At 44.6% G+C, this 12,679-nt stretch overlaps 1 protein-coding gene and 1 long non-coding RNA gene across 22 annotated transcripts in view; one reads left to right on the top strand and one right to left on the bottom strand.

The window, feature by feature from the left end:
• LOC118599372 overlaps positions 1–4,499 on the top strand; it is a 7,190-nt gene extending 2,691 nt beyond the window's left edge. Inside the window, exon 2 of the long non-coding RNA XR_004948695.1 lies at positions 2,666–4,499. This is a non-coding gene — a long non-coding RNA (uncharacterized LOC118599372). The remainder of the gene's footprint in view (positions 1–2,665) is intronic.
• Positions 1–12,679, bottom strand: part of macf1a (microtubule actin crosslinking factor 1a) — a 183,721-nt gene that overhangs the window by 27,294 nt on the left and 143,748 nt on the right. The gene's annotated exons all lie outside the window — the stretch shown is intronic.

Consider the following 12,679-nt stretch of genomic DNA (forward strand, 5'->3'; position numbering starts at 1 on the left):
AAAATTGACAACAGAATGTATTGTGGTTCACTTTCCTCACATGAATAGAGTGGTTGAAAACCCAAGTTAAAGAAAATTATATTCTTGTGGCATTTTTCTGACGATTAGGGACATATATAAAGATAATAAAAATGTTTTTTTTTTATTCAAATCATGGTGAATCAGGAGCAGACACAAAAAAATCTGCTTTAATTTGTTACATAGAAAATACGCTGGGCAGGCCACACGTTTCCTGCTCTGTCTTATTCTGATGCATCAACTTGCAGACAAATAGATCCACGTGCATCTTTGTTTTCCTCGTCTAAGCTAAAATCTGGCTCTAAACTGTACGGCTGGACAGCTATGGTGCTCGACATTTTTGTTGCACTGGTAATGTTAGGTTGGTGGCTTTAAACTAAAGCCGTATTAAAGTTCTGCAGGTTGCACTTCTCAGTAGTAGTGCTCAAACACATTCCTCTTTGTAAGGAGCTGACATATGCAGACCTTTTCTGGAAGTTTATGGGGCTAAAAGTTTCTGCACCACAAATTTCACAGGTTTCTGTTTATCTGGTGAAAGTTTGGCCTCAAAGATCGCATCCCTCGTGCACCGCAGGTGGAAGTCAAATGTGAATGAGCAGTTTGTGTGTTTCTGTGAGGATGCAGCTGTGTTGTATCGATGGGCGTCTCTGCTGCGTGCAGCAGGAAGTCTGTCTGCCAGAACAACAATGGCTGCAGCCGTGACCCCCTCCACCCTTTATCCTTGTGACGTTCTGTGTGTGAGAGAAAGACGGGGGGGCATGGGGTAATGCCGAATGAAAATAAACTAAGTGCACCCATTCATCATTGCCCTATTCGCTGAAATAGAAGTGCATTGGCTGCTGGTCATGTGTTGTTTTCCTGCAAGTTCTCCCTCCTCTTTCAGCCACCTCCTCCTCTCCTCCTTCTCTCTCTGCAGCTCTGAGTGTCTGAATCCTCCAAACCAGAGCTCTGGAAAAAGTCCCACATACTTGTCATTCTTCCCCACCTAAGCAGCAAAACACGCATGCACTCCAAACCGAGCCTGACTTTCTCCACCCATCAGCCCTCCCCTGCATTATCATTCACTTCTTTAGCTCTTTTCTTTTTAAAGTTCACTTAAAGTAAAAGTGTTCCTCAGTGGTCTTTTAATTCTGTTCATGTTGGTTTAAGGCAAAATCAAAATTGTTTTCTAGGACATGTTTCTGCAAATCGGCAGAAGTTCGTTCAAAATTTGCCTCTCAGTTATGATCGGGACTGCTGGCACAGAATAGGGCCTGCCTCCATTTCCCATCATCTATTAAACAATATTGGTGCAACAAAAATGGTGAGCAGTACTAAGGCTACAGTTTTAAGAATAGATGCCAACTCAGGCGAGGAAAATTAAGACACGTATCCTTTTTCCAACTCAACTTTTTGTATGTTCACAACAATTTGAATTAAGAAATACTCAGAAATGCAATTTAAAGCTTAATTTCATGATGGTATAACAAGGAAAAATGCCTCAAGTACAAGTTTTTTTTTTTTTTTTTAATCAGAGTGAGTCTTTAAAACCACCCCTGCCTCAGATGCCCACTCTTTTTCTTGTCCTTCTCTTCTTTCTCCGCCTGTCCATCTGGACTGCAAACCCACATCGGCTTCCTTTCTTCAGTCACAGTTTCTGCACCAACAAACAACCAGTGGAAAAAAATGAAGGTGGATGTCAGGAAAGCAGGAGGATACAGGTGTGGGAAACATCACCCGGACACGCAGCAATGACACGCAGATTCTGGAGTCCTTCAACGCATGAAATCCATACCGAATAAAATGCTAGCTTTCAATTAGTTTAACTGAAAGAAGCTGCAGTTTTTTCATTCTTTGAGATAAAATTCAACCTCATCCCATCTGGAAAATGAAAGAGAGGGAGACAAATCAGGTGAATTACTAAAGTTGACGACTGTGACGACAGATCCGATTACAGAGTTCACTGGACTGCAGTTTTCATCCAGCTCAAGCTCATAAATAAACATAAATTGGATTTTTATGTGTATGAATGAGCACAAACTATGTTTAACCATGACTGGAAAAACTGTTGATGATTTAAAACTCAAAACCTTTACGTTGGCTGTGTTGACAAGTGTTCATAAGAAAAGAAAGGAAACTAATTTGTGAGGAAAATTGAGCACCTCAACGACTCCTCATCACGCCTGCGACAGTCACACCCGTCTCCTCTACCCTCACGCGTTCCCTCTCTTCCTGTCTTTCAAGCCCCGTCCTTCCTGGCTCGCTCCTTTCTCTTTCAACAAAAACGAGAATCAGAGCGAGCAATCCAGACAGAAAACAAAAAGTTTCCAAACAATAGGGAGACCAATTTTCTAGCTAGGTTTTTACCAGTCCAACCACAGACTGATACACAACTCATGCAAATGTGGGGAGCATTCAAAACATGCTGGCCAAAGCTTTCCTATAAACCCCGCCCTCATTGGTTGCTTTTTTTTTTTCTAGATAAAAGGATCAACAGTTCACCGTATGGTAGGCTTTTATTTTGGAGAAAACTTTATTCCCTGTGATGCAGTAAAAGGAATAATACTAGTTAACAAAAAAAAAATAATTCCCTTCGTCCAAAATTCCAATTTGAATCAATCATGAGTTGAATAACATTAGCTGCTGCTTCTGCTTTCATGTTTTCCAGAGTACCTGAAAAACCGCCCCCCCTCAGTTCTCTGCTTGTCACTGGTTTGTCCTGGAGGCGGATGCAGCGATCCACAATTATCACATCAATCAGAGCGAATGCGGGAACCGCAGAGCTGAAGCCACCTGGCTGTCTCCTCTCTGCTCCACGATTACCTCCCACCGCTTCAGAAATGAAGATACAGGATGTTCAGTTACATTAAACCATTTAGAGCTTGTTTGTTCCGAAGAAAAAATTTTGACTTTTCTGGTAAATCGGTTTACTGTAAGCTTAAAGAGCAAAATCTGTGCAGCTCAAAGTCACACTACAAATCGTGAAAACTTAGAAAAATTAGAGGAAATGTGGAGGAACTGAAAAATATCAGTGCTGTAGCTGCAGGCAGAAACACGAGCAGCATGAGAAAAAAAAAGTCATTTCAGAAAAGCCTGCTGTCTGTCGGTCAGTATGAACTCAGACAGCATGCAAAGCGAGTCCATCTGTCTGTCTGTCTGTTGGACACACACACAAACTCACACACCTCTCCTAACAATGAGCTCCATGTTAATCCCGGGTCCTTCTGCTTGGCTCCGCCTGCCAGTACGGCTCTCTTATCATCGCTCCAAGGCCTCGTGCAGAACTACAAGGTGCTTCCTGGTAAAAACAACCACTTCCCTACACACACACACACTTCTTCCCTTTCTGTGCTTCCTCCTTTGTTTTCCTAAATTCTGTCAGTGAGTTTCTCTGTCCTTCTCACCTTTTCATCTCTCAATTCATTCCTATCAGCGACTGATCATCAGAGCCGCCTGTTTGTTTTGTTGCATAACTTCGATTTGCACAGCAGCACGACAATAAAGTGAAAATATACAAAAAGCTGCAACAAAGATTTGGAGCAGCAGCAACAGAGATGCAGGCCTCCACTTGGTTTTGGAACATTCTTATCTGATACCTAAGTTTAAGCTTCACACACTGCACAATCACCCTCCCACCTTTCAAACAAACACCCAGACCCACAGTTTTAACTCTCACCTCCTTATCTCAACGCCATCCAAGCATGCAGGAGCAGAGAGATGTTTGTGGACAGAATGAAAGAAGGATGACTGTAGCTCATTTTATCATCACTCCTGATTTGTTATAATATGAAAGACTTGAAGCAAAAACATAATTTTCATCTTTTGATCTATTCTAAAAGCGTTACCGGTGGTATTTCAATAATATTCTTGCAGATTTTAGCCAAAACAAACAAAAAAACTGTTTAGTTTTCTAGGACATAGTTTCTGCAGAGTGGCAGTTGTTTATTAGAATTGTACCTCTGAGTTGTGGGACTGTTGGAGCGGAGTAAACCTTCCCCATTTCCCATCATCCCTTTGTTTACCATCTCTCCTGCTAGATAACAGCCCCTCACAACTCCAACCTAATATTACCGGGGCAACAGAAATGGAGATCAATATAAAAATGAAGATGCAGTAGAATGGAGCGGAGCAGGGAGCCTGTGATTTGTACTAGTAGGTCCTACAAGCAACAAACTTTTTCCAATAGCGTTGTTTCGTCTGCTCCTGATTCACAGCAAATTGAATAAAGAAAAACTTAGAAATGCAAAATTAATCATAATTTTCTTTACATAGGCCTTCCATCTTGAGAAAAATGCTACAGGAATATGTTAAAAACATAATTTTCATTGGAGTGGGTCTTTAAAAATGTTAAGAAAAGCTCGTCCCCTAAATGCCTACTTAACTGATGCTCAAAACACAGCAAAAACGGTTTTCTCTAAGTTAAAGAAGCCAAAACAGTTGCTTGCATGCCCACTATAAAATGTGACCTTTAAAAGCAAAAGCGAAAAAAAACAAAAAAAAAACCAGCTATTTATGTTTTCCTTTCTATCAGTCATTTCTGCCTTTAGTCACTATTTGATTTCAACTTTTCTTCTCAAGAACAATGCTGCTTTTGTCCTGAAAAACACAGCACAACATCAGTTTCTTTGGAAACTTTGTTTTGATGTATATCATAGAAGATATGATTCTACAACCCTTTTCAGGTCCAAACCAGCATTTTATGATGTCAACAACTTTTTCCAGGACTGTTTTTTTTTCTTTCCCCCAATCTGGAAGTCATGTCAGGTCATCTGCTCTGCAGCACACCATATCTGCCTTCATTAAACCAAAGCCGGAGGGACTGAGTGCAGAGAACAAACAGACGTTGACTGATAACAAACACAAAGATCTCCCACACTCCTCAAACACAACAGGGGGAGGGGGCAACACGTGCCTGATAGGAATTGTGTTTTGTCCTGGGTCCTTTAAGAACCCTTTCACAAGTCACCTGTTTTCTCCTAATAGACAAAAGTCTCTCCTCTTTGAAGTATTATACCCCACCACTTAACTTATTTTAAAGGTTTCTATAAAAACTAAAGAAATCAAAAGTCTATGACCAACAAAAAAGCAAACATGAGTCAGAAGGGTCAGATGTAAAGTCAACGGGAAAGTATGACAGGTTGTTAAACAATATACCCTTAGATACAAACACTGCTTTACATGCAGCTCACATTTCAGAGGAACACAAGAGAACACTCATACAACACAAACAAGAGCTAATCCAGAAAATGTCACCGTGATTGAGAGTCCTGCGATGCAAACCCCATCTTCCAGGCTTCATTAAAGATCCACTCGACACAGCAGTAACCTTGTATACACAGTGCAGCTGATTGCATTTTCATAAACGCCGACAGTGGTCATGAAGTTTTTCTCCATATACAAATGGAGTATTGTCTTCAAAGACGTTTCTCACACCAAAGACAAATGAGGTGAAAAGCCTCAGTGATATCTCAGACATGTGAGGACAGATGCATTTACCAGAAAGCAGCAACAACCTATTTTCTGGGTTGACTTTTTATGATTGAACCACTCAAAGGTTAATTTAAACAAAAACTTTCTTTAAAATAGTTTAAAGAACTTCATTTGGCTAGATGAATTACTTTCTTGACCAATTTTGGGAGATTAGAGCAAATCCTATGATGAAACCAAATGAGGTATTTGAAATTTGTGTTGCGAAAGACGGCCTTCAAGGTAAGTGTTAAGTGCCTCAAAACAACATATTCTTCAGAAAATACGTAAAAAAGCAGCCAATCTCCTTTAGAACAATTTACAACTATTGCTTAATCCCACTTTCATGAAATTACCTCCAAAAAGTAAAACAAAACTAAACAAAAAGTTTAAGCATACCTTCAACTGTGTCTCCGTCTCAGAACATTGTTCTGACGCTGGTTCATTTTCTTCATTTTTACTGTCAGGTGTTGTTTCAAGGTCAGTGGAACAAGATGGAACCACTATCTGGGCTCCATCCTCCTCAGGTACACACACTTGTGATTGCTGGCTTGTCTCAGATTGTGCAAATAGGTTCTGCAGCAGGCCTGGCTCAAGCTGGTCCCACACTTGTCCTCTAGACACCACAGCAGGAAAATCCAAAGTAGAACCATCTGACTCCCAGTCACTGTCACCTGTCATAGATCCCAGGAAAAATTCCACTCCGTCCAACCCAGACTGGTTCCCCTCAGAGTAGGAATCCAAGTCTAGTTCCTGAGTTTCTTCACAGGCTGAGCCAATATCTGACGATCCTGGCTGGGGTCGCTCAGGAGCTGCCATGTAAACAAAGCTGTCAGGAGAGAGGATGAACCCCCCCTCATCTTCTTCACCCCCTGGGTTCTGGATGGAGGGTACTTTGAGGACAGGGCTGGGTGGAATGGAGTCCCCTAGGGGAGAGGGTGGGCAATCACTGGGGTACTGGGCAGGTACAGAAACAGCCAGGTAAACAAAACTATCTGACATCACAAAAGCCTCAGAGTCTTTCGATTGTGCACCGCAGGCGTCGGACATTAAAGATGACTGAGATAAAGAAGAAGGGACTGAGTCTGTGGGCTGAGGGAGGGTAAGAACAAAAGAGTCTGATTTAGGGGTGCTAGCTGTCACTCCCATTGCAGTTTCCAAATCTGGAGCTTGATCAGGCATGTTCAAACCTGAGGCTACATCACACAAGAAAACCAAGTTCTCAGTATCCGACACAACGGAAGATCCTTCTGTGTCACAGTCTGTTACCATGAAAGGCTCGCTGGGGTTTAAGGAGACAGCCTCGTCTCCACAGGAAGTCTGAGGGTCAACATCCTGTTTACATTCACTGTCGATATCTTTTTCTGTCATGTGCCGAGGCTCAAGGGAGTCATCCAAGAGAACTCCCTTGCTATTGTCCAAACTTGACGCAAATGTGTCATTCGCATCCCACTCAGTGACAGACTCCTCTTCTGCTTTTATTTCCCCTTCAATCAGCTTCATCTGCTCTTCAGCATACGGGTTCAGGGGGCTGTGGCACAAAGACGAAGCCCTCTCTTCATAATCAGCTTCATCGTGCTCTGATGAAGCTCCACTATCCAGATCTGTCTCACTCAGAGTTGGTCTGTAGTCATCGCATACTTGGGTGACATCACTAAGCCCAGTTCTGTCTGGTTGGGCGACAAAGGCCCCACTGGAATCAGATTCCAGCAGCTGACCCAGAGCAGAGTCTGTTGGACAGCTCTTCTCCTCTTCTTCCATCTTTACAGCATCCTTGTCCTTAAAATCAAAGTCTTCATCAATAAAACCATGTTCCCTTTGATGATCTTGTGCTTTCTTAGATTCAGAGTTTTCTATATCTATGTGCTTAGAGCATGTTTCCTCTAAGGCCACATGAGCAGTATCTGCAGAGGTGACTGCATTTTGTGAAAGGGTTTCTTTGAAATCTACCCAAACGCAGTTTTCTTCCTCATCTCCCTCCTCTTCCTCTAAACAGGGGAGAGAGTAGGGATCACAGAGTGGCTCGGAGTCGACGCTCATCTCAACTCCCTCTTCCTCTTGACACTGCCTCTCCAGCTCAAGGAAAAGGTCATCTGACTCTGCACCAGAGCTGAGGCAAGGTGATGCACTGGGTGCCCCGAGGCCCTCAAAACCTGTAGGTGGGGTCAATAGAGGCCAATGCCCAGAAGAGGCAGTTAGATCCCACCCCTCTGCTTCTAGAGTTTCCTTGTCCCAAGACTGGGTAATTAGCTCCCTATTGTCCATTTTAAGAACAGCCTCCCATTCTCTCTCCTCTCTCTCAGCCATTTCTTCTTCTATTAGATCCCTTTCTTTTTTCTCAACCTCCTCTTTTCTCTCAGCTTCTGTGCTGATCTTCTCCTGGTCCTCGTCTTCCAGTTCCTCAAGTATCCTGCGCTCATCTTCTTCAAATTTAAGTTCAGACGCTGTGCGTTCTCTGAGCTCACATCCAGGAGAGGCCCATCCCAGCAGCCCTTCTTCATTTCCCTCCTGACTGATACAGGGGGAGAGGGGTAAACCCCCATACAAAAACCCCTCTTCCTCCTTCAAGAAGGGAGATGGGGGGTCTAAAAGATAAAGTGACTCCTCATCTGTGCTGTTATCTTCTCCTAACAAAGGGGGTAATGGAGGTAGCACAGGGAAGTTGTGTCTCAGGCTGGCTTGATTTCTTTTTCCTGTTATACTGCGCGGCCATGTGCGGGCCTTAGTGGGGGGGCAGAAGACAGGTTTGGGTGGGAGAAGAGGGGCACTATCTCCTTGGTCTTGGTCCAAAAGAGGAGAGTCCCTCTCAGAATCTGAGTTCTTAATGGCCTCAAAAGTCTCCTCTGGGATGTGTCTAATTGCGGCTTTAGAGGAGCTGGCAGTCCGTCTGTGCTCCTCCCTCTTCAGTTGAGCCTGTCGAGACGTGCTTGGGCTTTGTTTTGGTGCGTTTCCAGACACCTGAGGTGCTTGAGTCTGGCCAATGGCAGGTAAATGCTCCTTCAAAGGAGATGACAGAACGTGAGTCTGCTTCTGTTGCCTCTGCAGTACAGGGTGCTTTTGCCTACTGAGAGGATGCTGCTGAGCAGGCAAAGGGCTAAGTGTGGGTGTTAAGGAAGGTGAGATGGACACGGGAGGAGTGTGTGGTGCAGATGACAATGGAGAAGGAACATATGGAGTTAAGGAGGGTGTGGAGGAGGTAGGAGTAGATGGGGTGAGACTAAAGGGGGCAGGTTGAAGAGGAGAAAGAGGACTTCCCGCTCCAGACAAACGCTTCTCTGTTCCTTCAGCAGATGAGAGTTCAAGTCTTTCTGCAAACTCCGGGAAACTCGGGGGCATGAAAGCTTTCCAGGAACGTCGGTTGGGGTTGTCCTTCTTATCTCCACCTTGATGCCGCCTCTTGGCCACTGCGGCCACGCTACCAGCTCCAGATGAAGAAGGAGCCATTGGTAGATTGGACCCAATAATTCCAACTGGTGGTGACATAATCTGAGCATCACCTGTTAGCTTTAGGGCATCAAAGATCACCCTCTCGTCCAATTTCTTTACTCCCCCAGGATTTTCTGCAGGTCGACATAGAAAGACACCACCTAAATCAGCTCCAATGGTGCCGTTGCTCGACAGTGTACTTCCCTCTCCCCTACTCTCCACACCAGAGCCTAGAGTTGTCCTTGAAGGTTGACAGAGCTTGGTTCCTTGGTCTATCTGTTCATTAATTCGCATTGTATCATAAATCGATCGTTGGGGCACATAGCAGTCCTCTATGTATGCCTCATCTTCATCACCTTTTCCGAGGCAACGAGGGCTCTGCCTCAGACAGTCCGGGCGGCTCAGGGGCTTCCCCATTCTTCCTTAGAATTCTTTTCAGGTTTGAAAACTTTAAAGAATTACCCGGAAAAGATACAAAAATAGGGGCAGGTGTGAAAAAAGATGTCCTTTACCTGCACTTTTCTTTACTCAAGTAGTCCACACAATCAGACAGTCCATGTGGCTGAGTCAACAAGTCCCTCAGATTTCACATTCTAGAAAATATTCAAATTGTTATAATCCACAGTTGTTGATGCATTCCTGCATCCTTGCTATGTCACTTCCACTGATGAGCATTTCCTCGGTCTTTCTGAGATGCAGTGTGGCATCAGGGAGGGAGTTGGAGAGACCGTCCTCCCACTCTGCATCATATTAATCACCAGCGTTTATTTTAAAAGCCGTTAGGAATGAGAGCGCACAGTCATCATCTCCATGTCTGTGAAGCACAAAGTCCAGTGTGAGGTAAGTACTGCTCAGATAACACCCCTTTGTTTTGCTGTCACAAATCCACAGCACTTCCCTCTCCTTCATGTTGTTGTACGTGTACAGCAGCTCATTTCTTGACCACTCTTTTCCTCGTCCTCAAGCTCTTGCTTCCTTCCTCTCTGCTCCATTTGCCTTCATCGTGGCACAACAGGAAAAGGCAAAGAGAGCTCGGACAACTTCAGCAGTTGCAGTGTGAGGCAGCCAGGAAAGTGAAAAAAAATGGCTCCTTTTAAGGTGAGAAAACCCACTCAGTTATATAAAAGAAAGGCTGTGTGGGGGCACTGAGCAGAAAAGCACAATAGTCCATGTTTTCTAAAAAACTTTTTGGATAGAAAGCAACAAAATATCCATCCTACTGGGATACGTACAACAAAAAGAAAAGAAAAAAATAATAAGCAAGCCACTTTTGTTGTGTAGTTCAGTGAAGGTTCATGCAGTCCATAGGATTTTCTGACAATGTCAAACCGGAATCATCTCCAAGGTCTGGCTAGCAGTCCAGCATGTCAAGAAAACAGTTAAATTTCAAACAAAGAAAGGAACAATCTGCTTTATCGTCAAGAAATCCCCACTGACGCTTCAACTCCTTTCTTTTATCTTCTTTCTTTCCTGAACAGCTCCAGGGGAGAGCTGGTACAGTAGATCGAAAGGCTCTTGGAGGGGGCGAGGCTGGAGTGAAAGAGGGCATCAGGGGGTAGATTGAAAAAAGAAGGGAGGGGGGGGAGGAGGAGGGGTTGGTCCTGGACCAGCCAGGCGAGTCGGAAGGCAAGCGGCGAGTCGTGGGACTATATCCAGAGGGTGAAGTCTCAGACAGCCCTTCCAGCACCAGACAACCCCGGGACACGCCGCCTTCTGTTTCACGCTTTCCCTGCAGTCCTCTTTCTCCTCCCGACTGAGCGTGCAGCAGGAAACAAAGTGCCACGCAAACCGCGCTCCTCTTCTTTCAATGAAACGTCTCGCTCCTCTACTTAGTTCCTTCTTTTCTTTCCTTTTCTTTTCTCCCTGGTCTCTTTTTCTCTCGTGCAGCCACACAGCTGAAATGGTTTGCAGCTGCTAAAAAAAATCTCCCTCTCTGCCTCTCACTCTCACTGCTCCCCCCCTCTGTAGATCCCACCCCCTCGTCACTTGCTGTTTGTGTTTGAATTCAGCTCCGTTTGTTCAGTTTCCTGCGCTGGTATTAAAAACACAGGAAGTGCTCCAATCAAGCTGGTTCCCTAAAGCCCCCCCTCAAAAAGGAGGAAAAACCCCATGGAGAGAGTGAAAGAAGAGCAGAGCCGAGGTGATGAGAGAAGGCGTTGAGTCGGAGAGAAAAGCAGCCACGCAGAGGAGGATTCAAAACAAAATATTAGCCGAACGCTGGGACGAAGGCAATAATCCCGCGCTGACCAGAAAGGCAGAATTCCTCAGGCTCCAATTTTTTACTGCTTGTTTCAACAGCAGATAATTTTCGTTAAGACACCAGATTTTTAACAAAACAAAAAGGATAAACTTTATATTATTTGGTAATCCGGCATGAAAGACCATCTATCCACACAGAACAAAAAAGGCTCTCTGCAAAGAGTAAAATAATGAAGTCAAACAAAGACTAAGGCATGGAGGTAAGCAGAGAGGGGGTGGGACTGTTGGTCGTCAGCAGAGAAAGAGGCTTATCAGCAGTGAGCTGTCCTTTTTTTCTCCTCCCATTCTAGAGTCCAGGGGGGCAGTAGAGTCCAGCTACAGTTTCTACATTCACAGTTTTATTTCTTTCCTTAAATGTTTCCAGAGTTTTTGCAACTTTTCCACCGTGTTGTGTCCCCGACAGAGATCGACTCAAAGACCCAAACACAAAAAACGTCTGGGTTATTCACGGGCTCCACTTGTGCATTCCCGTCTGTGCCTTCACTGAAACCTAATCCAGGTGAAGAGTGTGTATCAGGGTGGGGTGGGGTCAGACTATAGGGGTGAAGAAAAACTGGGCCACGCATAAAAAATAGTCAAGGATGAGTGCAAAAGGTGTGTTCTCAAAGTGGAACAGTCATCAGGAGGATAAGAACCAACCTGGCAACATGTAGCCCCCAAATCAGATGCAGCAAATGTACTACTTTAATTTCAACCTCTGTGCTCTGCATCCATGAAGGCCCGCACTCCTCTGTCGCGCCGGTTTGCATGGGCCGACCCGTGGCCTGCATGTCAAACATGCTAAATACTCCACTCTTTCTTTTTAACTGCCCTTCACACCCACCCCCTCCCCGTCAGTTGCGCTGCAGCTGTCACTGCCGCATCCAGAAGCAAACGTCTTCATAGAAACAAAAGAGGTTTGTCACCATTTGCCACACACACACATATACAGGCGAGCCGATAACCGAACAACCCAACTAGAACCAGCCCCCGTCATCTGTTTGAGATTAAATTTGATCAGTGGTTGCAGAAGCCCCGCCCTCCTCCACTGATGCGTTCATTCATTTCATTCCTCAGTCGTCACGGCGAGTTAGAAAGTCAGAGCAGACGGGAGTCTCAGGGAAGTGGGCGTTCAGAGAAAAGCAAAGAGATGTAGGGATTAGGAGGTTCATATTCTCCAGGGGGTTATTCTGTGGTGTAAAAATGTTCCGACACACTTCCGTGTCACACTTTGGATCCCCTTAAACAGCCTGAGACGAGCTTGTCTTTTATTTCTGTTTGAGTTGAAACGCCGAAGCTCAAGAGTTTGGAAACCACTTAGTGGACACAAACCCAAACACAGGTGGAGAGTGTAAAGCCGGTTTTATTTACTTTGCTGGGTCATTTATTTGCTCGTGGGGGAACACCTGCCTTGCCAGAATCTAACTGTTCTTTTTTCATTTGTGCCTCCCTTCCACAGCAAAGACTCCATAAGAACACTGTCGTTCCATGCCATTTTACTCCTAAGCAATGTGCTTTTCAGCCTCCCTCTGCTTTAATGTCCTTCACCACC

This window comes from Oryzias melastigma, linkage group LG11 (genome assembly GCF_002922805.2).
Source record: "Oryzias melastigma strain HK-1 linkage group LG11, ASM292280v2, whole genome shotgun sequence".
Taxonomy (NCBI): domain Eukaryota; kingdom Metazoa; phylum Chordata; class Actinopteri; order Beloniformes; family Adrianichthyidae; genus Oryzias; species Oryzias melastigma.